The following is a 14,010-nucleotide window of genomic DNA, read 5'->3' on the forward strand; positions in this document are numbered from 1 at the left end:
CGTGTGTCGGCTGGAGCAGCCGCCGGCCAAACTGCACTTCCCGCAGGGCTGAAGAGCGGCCGGGTGCAGGCTGGGCTGTCCCAAGCGAGGAGCTGCGAGCAGATGGGAGGCGAGCGGTGTTTCTGCCGACGGGGAGCCCGGCCTCTTGCCGGTGGGGTTAAATCCCCGCCAGGCACCTGTCTGGGCCCCGCTCCCGAGGGCAGAGGTATGGTGGGGGTCCCCCGGCTTGTGCCTGTTGTGTGGCCGCAACAAAGAGGGTCATTTCTCGCCTCCTCTTTTCCCAGTGTCCCCTTGTGCGTCCCGGGAAGAAAATCCTGTGGGATTGATTCTGCCAGCTGCTCAGGTAATTGCAGGCGTGGGGCTGGGGGAGCGGGGAGACACGTTTGCGAGTTCAGGGGCGCTCCGGGTACTCCACGTCGAACGGGCAGAAAGGGCAAGTTTGCTGCCAGCGCAGAAAAGCTGATGCAGGACTGCAGTGAACAGAGTGTGCCTCCTTCCCGGATTGGTGCCTGGCTAGTTAGGAATGTCTTCCTTTGGGGTGAAAGAGCCACCTTTCCTCTCGCATAAATTAAGAGCTGCCCGATACCTTCTTTAGGGTCCGGTGTTTCCCTTCTGTTTGTTCGTGCTAATTTTATGGGCAAGTTGGAAATAGCCTTTTCTCTTTCCCTGCGTAACTGAATCGTTAGGAGTCTGTGGCGCGAGCATGGTTAATTTTGGAGCACCTAGGTGCCAGTGGAAACGTAATGAATGAAACGTGATGGAAACTGATGTTTTGCTTGGTTTTCACTCAACTTTTTCTTTTTCTTTGAGTGTTGATGGCATGTTGTCCTGTGGCTCAACCCACCTTCTGTTGCGTGGAGCCTCCGATCTAGGGTTTTTAAGTCAGAGTGTTAGCGCGGAGACAGACACATGACCAATTTTCTTCGGTTCTAAGGCAAGAGGGCCATCCTGCACTTACTGAGTCCAACTGCTTGGAAAAATACCCCACGGGTCTCTTCCAGCTACCCAGCTTTTGGGTTAATACTCCTAGAGCCAGTCTCCCTCTTCCATGAACGAACAGTGGAAATCCTTTTGCCAAGTCTGGGAGGCCCAAAGCAGGAGCCGTTCTCCATGCTGGTTTTAGTTTTTCAAAAGCTTCTTTCTGTGGTTTATTCCAAATAAACATAGGTGACTTTTGGGCCTCGTACAGCGGTTTAGCCCTGAGCCCATAATCCATTATCCATAACCGACACCACCCCGTCATTCCCAGGAAGGTTCTCAGCTCATGCAAGTTTCGGGGTTCTGGAATGGCGCGTATAGCTTCGACTCCATTTATGCCCAGTTTTCGCTGTCCCTGTGAAATTTCACAACCCAAATACAGTACTGCTTGGCATGCTATTTGTGCTTTTTCCTTAGAAACTTTATATCCATTTAGTCCCAACTGATTCAGTATTGCTATTGTGACTTTTATGCACTGGAGTTTATTTTCAGTAGCTATAAAAATATCATGCACATATTGCAACAGCAAATATCGTGACCTCGGTACCTTACTGTCCTTTTGGGTTGTCCAGGTCTCCAATTCTTTAGCCAGTTGAGTCTTAAAAAGCGTCGGGCTGTTCTTAAATCCTTGAGGAAGTCGGGTCCGGGTTAGCTGTGTTTTTCGTCCGTTGTAGGGGTTTTCCCATTCGAATGCAAACAATTTCCTGCTATTTATGTCAAGTGTGGAATGCAGAAGAAAGCATCTTTTAAATCAATTACTGTAAACCACTTATACTTTTCTTTCACAGATGTCAACAACGTATAGGGGTTTGCTACCACCGGGTGTATATCTTTTGTGATTTCATTTATTGCTCTTAAATCCTGTACTAGTCTATACTCGCCATTTGGCTTCTTTACGGGAAAAATAGGTGTATTGTCTTCTGATTCACATTCCTCTAAAATCTTATATTTCATGAATTTCTCTATGATCTTCACAATTCCTTGTCGAGCTTCTCATTTCAATGGATACTGCCTAATTCTTACTGGGGTCGCTCCTTCTTTTAATTCCACTGCCACGGGTGAGGCTGCTTTTGATTTCCTGGGAATTTCGGTCTCCTTCAGACTGTAGGTATCACTGCCTCCTCTGCCTCTTTAGGGATATGCCTTTTTGCTTGATCTTTAAGCACCAATATTTGCCCAGTCTTTGATTCTGGAATTTGCATTATCAATTCCCCGTTTTCAAAAATTATATTTGCATTTAACTTTGCTAGTAAATCCCGTCCCATAAGGGGTATTGGACACTCTGGCACATATAGGAACTCATGAGTTCATTCTTTTCCCCTAAATCTTAAATCCAGGGGTGTTGTAGAAATGGCCTTTCTTCTTCTTTCCCTGTGGCACTTACAATGGTAATTGTCTTTTCCCCCAAGCCCCCACATAAGTTATTTTAAACTGAGTATGTTGCTCCTGTATCAACTAAAACTTTCACTTCCCTTCCTTCTAGTTCCATTTTCACGAGGGGCTGTTTCTCAAACTAAAGAAAAGATCCACATATGGTACTTCATCCCCTTTTCCTTCTCTTCTACAAAACAGCGTTAACTGTAAAATAGTATTATAGTTCAAAGTTCCATTTTCGGGTCACTTTTCTTGATCTTCTAGTTTATATTGAGGCCACCGATCGTTACAAGATTTGATGAACTTATCTTTCCGAAATGCTTGTTCGAACTTTCCCTCCTTCCAATGATTCAAAATACAGCCTAAGGGAGTTGCTTTAGGTATTTCTGGCGTTGTCAAATTACAGTACCAACCAACAAGGTACAACAAATCAAACGGAACAATTCACAGTAATAGCAGCAAATACCAGTCTCGCAGACTGGGTTTTAAGTAATAGTCGCGAGCACCAGTCCCGCGGACTGGATTTTCATTTCGGCAGATATTAGTCCCGCAGACTAAATATTACCAATTGCCAATCTTTCCACTGGACTTACGATCAACCAACCAACCAACCAATATTACTTTACGATTCGGATTTTCACAGTTGCGCAACTCTTACCGTTTATTCCGTTACCATACCATACCAATTGCCGAACCTGCAGGGCTTTCGCCTTGTCTGACGGACGGCGCCTAGGCTTACCACCCGGAGCTCCGTAGCCCAACCAAGCGCAGCTTTCCCCGCGCCTGACTGGCAGGCTTTTACCTACAGCGGTACCGTTACTGTTACTAAAATAAAGCACCTTTCCTTGCCCTATCAGAGGTCCGTCGTGAGCAGCGGAGGTCGGTCGCGGCTGATGGCTCCCCGAGAATTTCTCGGCGCCGGCTGGAGCAGGATCAGTACGCGATCCGCCTCAGCAGTACTCGCGAGGTCCCATCTGGGTCGCCAAAACTGTTAGCGCGGCGACAGACACGTAACCAATTTTCTTCGGTTATATGCGGTGCTTTATTTCAAGGCGCCGGGAACCAGGGGTACGCACCCAAATCTGGCTCCAAAGACGGCCTTGCCGAACACTCATTTTATACTCTTTTGGTTACATAATCTCATACACATTCAACAGGTATTGCTACATTATCTTATACGTATGCATTACGGATTGCTTCATCTTATTGCGACATCAGCCTCCTCCTCTGCGCGTGCTCGTCTTCCTCCTGGTGGTCGTCGGTGGTCGTCGTGATGAAGTAAGAAGTCTTCCTCAGATGAAGTAAGACGTCTTCCTCACCTTGTCCTTTTCACCTCACTCCTTTTGACTCTATTCCAGTGCCTGTTTTCTGCCGAGTTCTTCAAGCTTCATTTTCAAGGTCCAGCTTGACCCTCTGGCATGCCGTGTACTTTTTCATCTAGGTACCTAAAGATCTGAGAATCCATTCTTTTCCTTACGGTTTACTACATTTCCCATCACCATTGGTTACCTTTGTTCAGTTACTGCGGTTATACCTTACAACCACACCTGGTATATAAAATACAGCTCACTGCTTAACTCTTTTGTTTCCTAACAAGAGAAGCTTGTCCTTCCAGAAAAGGACCGGTCGTTGGGCAGATGGAGGGGTAGGCTCGGAGAGTCGCTGAAGTACACGGTCAGCGTTACGGCCAAATGTCACTTAACCTTGCGGTTCCCTTTCACTCCTTTCCCCCCAGCTCCCTCAGGGCTGGGAGGTTTTGGTTTGGTTTTTTTTGCGGGGCTTGTGGGTTTGTGTGGGGCATGCGCGTGGTTTCGAAAGCAGAGCGCGGTGTTGCCTGGTGGCAGCCTGCAGAGCCCTTTTGCTGCCTGACCTCCCCTTTTTCACCCCGCTCTCAGGGCTGTAACTTTCCTTTGGCTGATTTGAGCAGAGCAATGAAGTGCCTTGCCTGTGTAAATGTGCTGGTGATACCAGGAAGGGAAGCGCTTGGACCGGTAGTGAAAAACTTGGCTCCGAGTAGGATTTCTGAAGGCAGAACAACAACAGCAGCGGGAAGCAAAGAGCGAGTTCCCCCCGAACTGGGTGTGTGTCAAAGCCGTGAAAGTTTTATTGCCAAATGTTGTTTGGCAGTACCTTCCAAGGGGCTCTCTTTGGTAAACGTAAATTTTCAGGAGGTTCAGGGTTGTGTGTGGCAAAACGCGTCCCTCTGTCTGCGTGCCCCGCTCCACAAGCGTCCGTCGGCGGGGCGGTCGGTCCCCGCTCTGGGTATTGGCACGGTGGTGCTGCGATATTGTCCTGGTTTGAGCGACACGGGACTAATTTCTCTACTAATACTCGGTGCAGGGATGAGGAATCCAGGTGCAGGGATGAGGAGGAGCGAGAGCCGGGCACTTGACCCAAGCCGGCCAACAGGATTATTTCGTACCATCAGCGTCGCATTCCCTATAAATTAGAAAGTTTGCTGCGAAGCTCTCTCTCTCCCTTGATGGCTGCGATCCCGAGAACTTCGTGCCCTGGTGCCGGACCCCCGAGGCCTTCCCCTCCTCCTGCCGTCGTAGGGCTCGCAGTGTCCGACGTTTGCTGTCCGCTGCTGGGAGTGCACAGCTTCCTACGGATAGAATGGGCTGAGTATAATCTTTGCGTATTCTGTGTGGGTATCGGGATCAATATTGGTTCTTTAGTGCTATTAATGTTGTTTGTGGAATCCTACTCTCTTAAATCTGTTCATACTTCGCCCCCCCGGGTTTCCTTGTTTTTTCCCAATGCCCTTTCCCGGGTGGGGAGGGGTCATCGGGTGATAGAACAATTGTCTAAACGGCAAGAAGTTGTTACGGGTCTCTCAAAGCGTAACAGATGTTTAGACCTAACAGAGGGGTTCCGGAAGGGAAGGAGAAAGCGTTCTCAGCCCTGACAGAAAACAGGCAGACCCTCTTCTCTGTCTGCGGCTTTCCTGTGTGCGCGAGATGAAGCTGTTTTATTTTTCTCCCTTGTTCCTGGTCTGAATAGCTCTGAAGCTGCTGCCGCGGGTTTGCAATTTGCGTTGCTGCGTGTTTGTGGAGTTCTCGTTATGGATGACTTCTGCTGTGGCCGAGTGTCAGGAGGCGGTTTTCGGTTTAAAGCTTCAGCAATGGCATCCGCTGAAACCAGCGTAGGTGAAGCTGATCCTGCGCGTGCGGCTGCGCTCGCAGGGGTGCTCGGGTGCTCCTCGTGCAAAGAGCGAGGTGCGCGTGGGCACCGGCAGGGTTGCGCTGGGGTCTGGGCGCGTGCCGTACTCCTGCTTTTGGGAGACGGCAGAGAAGGCGGAGGGCAGTCGAAAGCTGGCAGGGACCCTGCGCAGGTCTGATGGCGCAATGGCAGTTTTAAAAGCTCGTGACCGTCTGGAGAAAGAGCCTGGAAGAAATCGTTGCCTTTTTGGCAGGAGGCGGTTCAGCGGGCCGGCCGGTGGGTCGCTGTACCCTTGAACAAAAATGTTCACCTTGGGCCGTCTAGGGTGAGGAAACCTTGGCTGTACGTAGGCTTGAGAAAACGCGCCTGTCCGTGTCTGTCACCTGCGTGCAGCCGGGAAGGTGGCTCTAGTGCAACTGAAGCTGCCGGTGAGTCAACGAAAGGCAGGGTGGTCTGAAAAATGCAAGAGCTCTCGTGGCCTGCCCCAAGAAGCGTCCCAAAGGCGATGCCAAGTACTTTTTCCTCCACTCAGCTGTCGTCTGGGCAAACCTTCAGGGAAGAAGGCAGCTTGAGATTCCTACCTGGCTTTGCGTTCACGGTTTTTTTCCTCTCTCGGCAGGTTGTCAACGGCCAGCCTTTCTCCGCGGTCACCCTTTCTTCTGCCGTGACGGTACGGGACAGACGGAAAGGATCCAGAGTGCTCTGCCAGGACCAGGTACGTCTCCCATGCGCGTCTGCGTTTTTCCTAAGGTCCTTGTCGTGGGGGCTTTGAAGTGAACGCGAAGGATGTGCTGACTCTCCTCCCGTAGTTTTTCGATGAAATATTTGAACGCGAACACCAACAATAAGGTGTGTTCCGGAGCACGTTGCGCCCATGCAAAGCTTGCTTCCCTCCGCTTATGTTCTCCTCCCGAAAGCGTCATGTCTTTCTGTGTGCTTACCGTTAACTGGCACTGTGAGAATAATGTTGCGCTGAAAGAGGCAAGAAAGGGTTCGCAAGGGTTCAGATGTTCCGAAGAAAGAGACTTTGTTTTCGTGGTAAAAGCTTTATGCTTTTTCAGTCCACAGGTTTTTAAAATAGCTTCCAGTAGTCCTGGATAACCTTACTGAGATACTAGCTTCTATACGCAAAGCAGTCGAGGCCAGAGAAGGGACAGGGACAAAGCGGGACAAAGCAGGGTGGCTTCTGCGTGTTTTCCGGGCTTTGCCAGGAAGCACTGGCAGCCTTGTAAGTGGTGACAGCGGGTCCCGATGTGTTTTTGGTGAGCTACTGCTTCCCTAATGGCCTTATTTGGCAACGAGACTTTGCACTCTTTCTCTTTTTTTTTCCTGTTTGATTAGGGTTTTTTGTTGTTTTTTCTTTTTTTTTTTTTTTAAGAAAACTAAAGTCCACGGCCCGTCTTCTGAATTTGGTGGCATCGCCAGTCTTTGGGTTCTCAGTCGTACCAGGCGAGGTATCATAAACACGCGTTCCTCTGCGCGCTCAGCAGAGCCGAAAGCATCAGTCCATCTGCCGGTCCTTTTTGGTAGCCTTATGGATTGCGGGAGCGGGGATTTGATGCCCTCCCCTCCCCCCCGGTAAAACCCTATGGGGGCTTTTTCATCTTGCTGATTTTTCTATCCTAAATTAAACTTTTAAAACGGTTAAAATTGTAGAATTTACAAACGTCCTTGCGTTGTTTAAACTGCAGCTGCCAAATGGCTGTAGCATACAATGTATTCGGTGTCCTTTGGCAATGAGGTATTTGTTCTAAAGCTTTAAAAACAGGGCCGTCTTTTAAAAAGATTACATTTAAACGTTTAAGAAAGGAAATGTTTAAAACCAAGTGTTTAAACAAAGGATACGTTTCAAAAGGGACAGTTGAATGTTAGCGGTTTTTTATTGCCAATCTTCAGAGGGAGCGCTCTGGAGTTCTTGGTTTCTGTCCGGCTGTCAGCAGCGCGTTTCCCCGGCGGTTCAGCAGCATCTCTCCTGGGCAGGGCAGCCGGCCAGACGTCCCCGCTAATCCTGCGGCACCCAACTCCCACCCCCCCCCGAGTCAAATTATAGCTGTGTATTTTGGAGATGGATGGTTTAATGGTATGGATTGACAGCTGGGCAAGTTCATTTAGTGCCAAAGGAAAGTCAAATACTTTTATACTATAAGTATCTTATTGCAGAGAGAGCGAGCGAGAGATCTCTAAGCATACGTGCACCTCTTCAGCGTAGAGTGAAGGACTGAGCTTTGTTCGTTCTTGTTCATTGCGCTCTTCGGAGTTTTACCCTTCCCTTTTGGCTGTACTGACCCAGCAAGGTGCGCAGCGGCGGCGGCGGCGGCAGCGTGAGGGCTGTAGCTGTTTGAGGGGGTCCGTCGCGTCGATTCTGGTCACGGCCCAGCCCCGTGCGGCAGCCTGGCAGGGGCAGGTCCCCGCGGCAGCGCCGTGAGGAAGGCAGGAGGGGTTTCCCAGAGCCAGCCCGAGGGTTTACTGTCGTGCTCAGAATGGCAGCAGGCGGCGCTTAGTCTTAATACTGACCGGGAGAGTTCCAGTCGCTCTGGCTTTGAAAGGCCGCGCTGTATTTGGCGCTGAGCTGTTTCCCTACAGGAGTCCTCCTGTGGCTGCGCTGCCGCCCCGTGCCTCGGTGTGAGGGAATTCCTCTGCTTTCTTCTGTGCTCTTTGTTAATCTGCTGAAATATAATTGGGGCTTTTGGTGTTTCAGGTGTCTCGCGAGGCTTAGGTTCTGAGCAATGCCCGATTTGGCATTAAAAGTCCGGTGGCGTTCAATATGTACTATCAAACTATCACGATTACGGAGGCACTAATAGCAGCACACACAATCGGATCAAGCGGCGTCCCCTGAACCAGCACAGCCACACGTAAGGATTTGGGTGGCGTTCACTAGGAACTCTCACGGCTAGATTGGTGAAAAGTGTCGTTTATTGAAGCGACAGAGGCACAAGTTCTTTTGGAGTGCCGGTGATAGTGACTGTCTGCAAAGCCCGTGCGAATACGAAAGATGTTAGTGATACAGCCTGGCTACGAATGCGCTGAGTTCTAAAACAACTCTGTAGAGATTTCTAAGTTTCCCGGGGAAGCACTTGGCATAGCCGAGCGTTCGAATCTTCCCCACGAGCGTCCTTGTGGGGGGGAGGAGAGGCTCAGCCCGTCGACAGACGCCAGCAGTCACGGGTGGTCGGCCATGGCATTTCCCTGCCCGCGTTGGTATCTTCCCTGACATCCCTCCTCTCTGATGCTATTTTCATACTCTTTGGTTTTTTTATTTATTTATTTTTTTTACCTTTCAGGTGGAGCCTGATGGACTCTAGTCATACCTACTTGTGTTAAGATTGGTGTAAAATTCTCTCGCTAGGCTTTTAAAGGTATAGACTACGAAAAATTCAGAGCGTGGACTCCGTGAGGAGCGGTCGCACCTCGGAGGCGGGTAGCTTTTGGGATGGAGGTGTGTTTTGGTGTTACAATGACGTTATAATGAGCAAAGTTCACCCAAAGGATAGCATTTTGTCCAAAATGACAGATGGTTGGCTCAGGGTAACAATTAGGCAGCTTATCAGTTCCATAAGGCCTTCAGGGGTTCCATTGGATCGCAGAGTTTGGCCGCGGCATCTCCACTCCGCTCCATCCGCCGCGCTGTTTTTCCTCAGAGTTGGCGCACCGGACTCCCCCGATGTCGTCGACATCTAAGGTTGCCTCGGGGACCTTTGTGAAACGCATCCTTTGCACAGCAGCTGCACTCTGCCCTGGAGAGTTTCCTCCACGCTGCGCTTTTCTTCAAAATGGGACATTACCTTAATTTCTAAGTCACCTCCAGTAATGATCCCACACCAGGTTTGCCTGCCGGTGGCCGAGCGGCCCGAGGGGACTGGACCAGCCCTGGGTCCGCTGTCTTTGTGCCTTTTTTGGGGGGGGGGGGATAAAAAGGATGTGTGTGTGTGTGGGTGATGATGTCATTTGGGGCAGCCCAGGGGCCCTGAGGGAGCGTGGGCAGTGATGCTGCGGAGGAGCAGGTGAGTGGGGGATGGGGGGGTCACACGGGGGTTGCCTGAAAAGAGGAGGATCACAGCCCCAAAATGTCTGAAAATTCGGGGGGGGCAGGATTAGCAAACTTTAAAACCTGTAAATATGGGCGTGAGGTATTGAAATAAAGAAAAATCTCACATTTTAGTCTCTCTTAATAAATGAATATTCATTGCTTTACATAGGAGGAGTTTGGAATAAACCCCTAGATCTACTCTGTTACGTAAAGGATTTTAGACTATAAAAAGGTGTGTCCCAGAGCCCAGTTTTGGCTCTGTCGTTCTCTGTCTGCCGGGCTGCCCGCCCTTTTCTTTACCTGCTCTGTCTCTCCCCTTCAGCTCCTCGAGGTTTTCCCGTATTCCTCAGGCTTATATTGACCCTACATATATCTCTGTCTGTGTGTAAATGGATACCTAGGGGACATGTCTATTCTCGGTAAGGTTTTTGAAATGCAAGGAAAGCCTATTTATGGAAATCCTATTTATGGAAAGCCCTTAAAACCCCGCCACACCGCCCCGCACCCTTCCCCATTTGTTTTTTTTTTTTGGGAGATGTAAAAGCGCTTTTAAAAGATGCCCCTTTTCCCATGCCAATTTGGGGCCGCTTTCCCCTGCCGGGCCCTGCACGCAGAGCGGGAGTTGCCACCACGGCACAAAAGTACCCCGAAGCCCTGCTTCTGGGTGTGCGGGGGGGGGAGGAACCCCAATTTTCTTTTCCGGGGGGAAGAAGAAGAAGAAGAAAAAAATTCCCCAACTTGGGTCTCCCGGGCAAGCCCCATCCACCTGGCTTGGTGCAGCTGGAAAGCAAAAACCCCTTTTTCCACGCTCAGAAGCAAAAATCACCAATTGTTGCGTGGTGGATAAGCGTTAAAAAGCCCCAAAGCTGAGCATTGTGGAAAAGTGAAGAAACACCCACGCCGGCGTGAGGAAAAGGTGGGTGCAGCGGCGGCAGTTTGGTGGCTCCAGAGTGGGCGAGTTGCGGAGAGTGGGGCGCCCCCCGTGAGTCCCCCGCTGTGGGTTGCCCCGGCCGGCTCCCCTGGGGGCGGTCCCCCCGGCGCAGGGGGGTTGTAGCCCTCCTCGGCCCCGCCCCCTGTTGCCATAGGCCCCGCCTCCCATGCTTGGCTGACCCCTGCCGGCCTCGGCCCCGCCTCCCTGGCCCCGCCCAGCCGTGCTCGGCCCCGCCTCCCTCGCCCCTGCAGCGGAGAGGTGCGCATGCGCAGTGCGGCGCGCGTCTGACTGCCCTCGCTGCTGCCACCAGGCGACCAAAAGCCGGTCCTGCACCCGGGCAGCCGCTCATGCGCAGTACAGCGCGATGGTGCGAGGGGCGCGCGCGCGCAGTACAGCGAGCTGCCGCGCGCTCGCTGCCGCCACCGTGCGACCGAACGCCGGTACTGCGGCCGGGGATCGGCGCATGCGCGCTACGGCGCGACGGTCTGCGCTCGCACCTGCCGCCTGGCGGCCGCAATCCGGTATTGCAGCCGGGCGGCCGCGCCCGCGCAGTACAGCGCTCTCGTGGGTCCCGCCTCCTTCTCGGCCTCTGCCGCGCCTCCCGCCCTCCTCGGCCCCGCCTCCCCGCTCGTCCCGGCCCCGCCTCTCTACCGATCTCAGCCCCGCCTCGCCACTAGCCCTCGGCCCCGGCTCCCTGCCGTCTTCCACCCCGCCTCCCCGCTCGTCTCGGCCCCGCCTCCCGGGCTACTCCGCCCCGCCTCCCCTGCGGCGGCTCTGCCGCCCCCCTCGCCTCGGCCCCGCCTCCCCGCTCGTCCCGCCCCGCCTCCCCCGTCTCGGCCCCGCCTCCCTGGCCCCTGCAGCGGAGAAGTGCGCATGCGCAGTGCGGCGCGCGTCTGACTGCCCTCGCTGCTGCCACCAGGCGACCAAAAGCCGGTCCTGCACCCGGGCAGCCGCTCATGCGCAGTACAGCGCGATGGTGCGAGGGGCGCGCGCGCGCAGTACAGCGAGCTGCCGCGCGCTCGCTGCCGCCACCGTGCGACCGCACGCCGGTACTGCGGCCGGGGATCGGCGCATGCGCGCTACGGCGCGACGGTCTGCGCTCGCACCTGCCGCCTGGCGGCCGCAATCCGGTACTGCAGCCGGGCGGACGCGCCCGCGCAGTACAGCGCTCTCGTGGGTCCCGCCTCCTTCTCGGCCTCTGCCGCGCCTCCCGCCCTCCTCGGCCCCGCCTCCCCGCTCGTCCCGGCCCCGCCTCTCTACCGATCTCAGCCCCGCCTCGCCACTAGCCCTCGGCCCCGGCTCCCTGCCGTCTTCCACCCCGCCTCCCTGCTCGTCTCGGCCCCGCCTCCCGGGCTACTCCGCCCCGCCTCCCCTGCGGCGGCTCTGCCGCCCCCCTCGCCTCGGCCCCGCCTCCCCGCTCGTCCCGCCCCGCCTACCCCGTCTCGGCCCCGCCTCCCTGGGCCCTGCAGCGGAGAGGTGCGCATGCGCAGTGCGGCGCGCGTCTGACTGCCCTCGCTGCTGCCACCAGGCGACCAAAAGCCGGTCCTGCACCCGGGCAGCCGCTCATGCGCAGTACAGCGCGATGGTGCGAGGGGCGCGCGCGCGCAGTACAGCGAGCTGCCGCGCGCTCGCTGCCGCCACCGTGCGACCGAACGCCGGTACTGCGGCCGGGGATCGGCGCATGCGCGCTACGGCGCGACGGTCTGCGCTCGCACCTGCCGCCTGGCGGCCGCAATCCGGTATTGCAGCCGGGCGGCCGCGCCCGCGCAGTACAGCGCTCTCGTGGGTCCCGCCTCCTTCTCGGCCTCTGCCGCGCCTCCCGCCCTCCTCGGCCCCGCCTCCCCGCTCGTCCCGGCCCCGCCTGTCTACCGATCTCAGCCCCGCCTCGCCACTAGCCCTCGGCCCCGGCTCCCTGCCGTCTTCCACCCCGCCTCCCTGCTCGTCTCGGCCCCGCCTCCCGGGCTACTCCGCCCCGCCTCCCCTGCGGCGGCTCTGCCGCCCCCCTCGCCTCGGCCCCGCCTCCCCGCTCGTCCCGCCCCGCCTCCCCCGTCTCGGCCCCGCCTCCCTGGCCCCTGCAGCGGAGAGGTGCGCATGCGCAGTGCGGCGCGCGTCTGACTGCCCTCGCTGCTGCCACCAGGCGACCAAAAGCCGGTCCTGCACCCGGGCAGCCGCTCATGCGCAGTACAGCGCGATGGTGCGAGGGGCGCGCGCGCGCAGTACAGCGAGCTGCCGCGCGCTCGCTGCCGCCACCGTGCGACCGAACGCTGGTACTGCGACCGGGGATCAGCGCATACGCGCTACGGCGCGACGGTCTGCGCTCGCACCTGCCGCCTGGCGGCCGCAATCCGGTATTGCAGCCGGGCGGCCGCGCCCGCGCAGTACAGCGCTCTCGTGGGTCCCGCCTCCTTCTCGGCCTCTGCCGCGCCTCCCGCCCTCCTCGGCCCCGCCTCCCCGCTCGTCCCGGCCCCGCCTGTCTACCGATCTCAGCCCCGCCTCGCCACTAGCCCTCGGCCCCGGCTCCCTGCCGTCTTCCACCCCGCCTCCCCGCTCGTCTCGGCCCCGCCTCCCGGGCTACTCCGCCCCGCCTCCCCTGCGGCGGCTCTGCCGCCCCCCTCGCCTCGGCCCCGCCTCCCCGCTCGTCCCGCCCCGCCTCCCCCGTCTCGGCCCCGCCTCCCTGGCCCCTGCAGCGGAGAGGTGCGCATGCGCAGTGCGGCGCGCGTCTGACTGCCCTCGCTGCTGCCACCTGGCGACCAAAAGCCGGTCCTGCACCCGGGCAGCCGCTCATGCGCAGTACAGCGCGATGGTGCGAGGGGCGCGCGCGCGCAGTACAGCGAGCTGCCGCGCGCTCGCTGCCGCCACCGTGCGACCGAACGCCGGTACTGCGGCCGGGGATCGGCGCATGCGCGCTACGGCGCGACGGTCTGCGCTCGCACCTGCCGCCTGGCGGCCGCAATCCGGTATTGCAGCCGGGCGGCCGCGCCCGCGCAGTACAGCGCTCTCGTGGGTCCCGCCTCCTTCTCGGCCTCTGCCGCGCCTCCCGCCCTCCTCGGCCCCGCCTCCCCGCTCGTCTCGGCCCCGCCTCTCTACCGATCTCAGCCCCGCCTCGCCACTAGCCCTCGGCCCCGGCTCCCTGCCGTCTTCCACCCCGCCTCCCCGCTCGTCTCGGCCCCGCCTCCCGGGCTACTCCGCCCCGCCTCCCCTGCGGCGGCTCTGCCGCCCCCCTCGCCTCGGCCCCGCCTCCCCGCTCGTCCCGCCCCGCCTCCCCCGTCTCGCACCCGCCTCCCCACCCGCCTCGGGCCCGCCCCGAAGCGCAGCGCCGGTCCCGCACGGGCCGTTGCCGGACGCCGCCCCCGGCGGCGGGGGAGGGCCAGGACCACCGGGGAGACGAGCGGGCTCCTTCGGCGCGTGCGGGGGTGTCTCCCGCCCGCCGGCCGCCCGGCGCGCTGGCGGGGCGGGAGCTTCAAGCCGCCGCCTGCGGCAGGCTGCCGCTCCGCTGGAGGCGAGCCGGCTCCGGGTAGCCCCCGGGCGTTACCCG

At 57.0% G+C, this 14,010-nt stretch overlaps 1 long non-coding RNA gene across 2 annotated transcripts; it reads left to right on the forward strand.

Moving 5' to 3' along the window:
• Positions 1-282: 282 nt before the first annotated feature.
• LOC309683340 lies at positions 283-9,444 on the forward strand. 2 transcript variants are annotated; one of them, XR_014270197.1, is made up of 3 exons: positions 283-343; positions 6,134-6,229; positions 8,213-9,444. It is a non-coding gene; the product is annotated as an uncharacterized lncRNA (long non-coding RNA). The 2 variants fall into 2 exon arrangements; XR_014270198.1 differs by lacking the exon at positions 283-343 and adding an exon at positions 3,544-3,653.
• Positions 9,445-14,010: the final 4,566 nt, after the last annotated feature.

The sequence above is a fragment of the Vanellus vanellus genome (assembly GCF_965231255.1).
Source record: "Vanellus vanellus genome assembly, chromosome: Z".
Lineage (NCBI taxonomy): Eukaryota > Metazoa > Chordata > Aves > Charadriiformes > Charadriidae > Vanellus > Vanellus vanellus.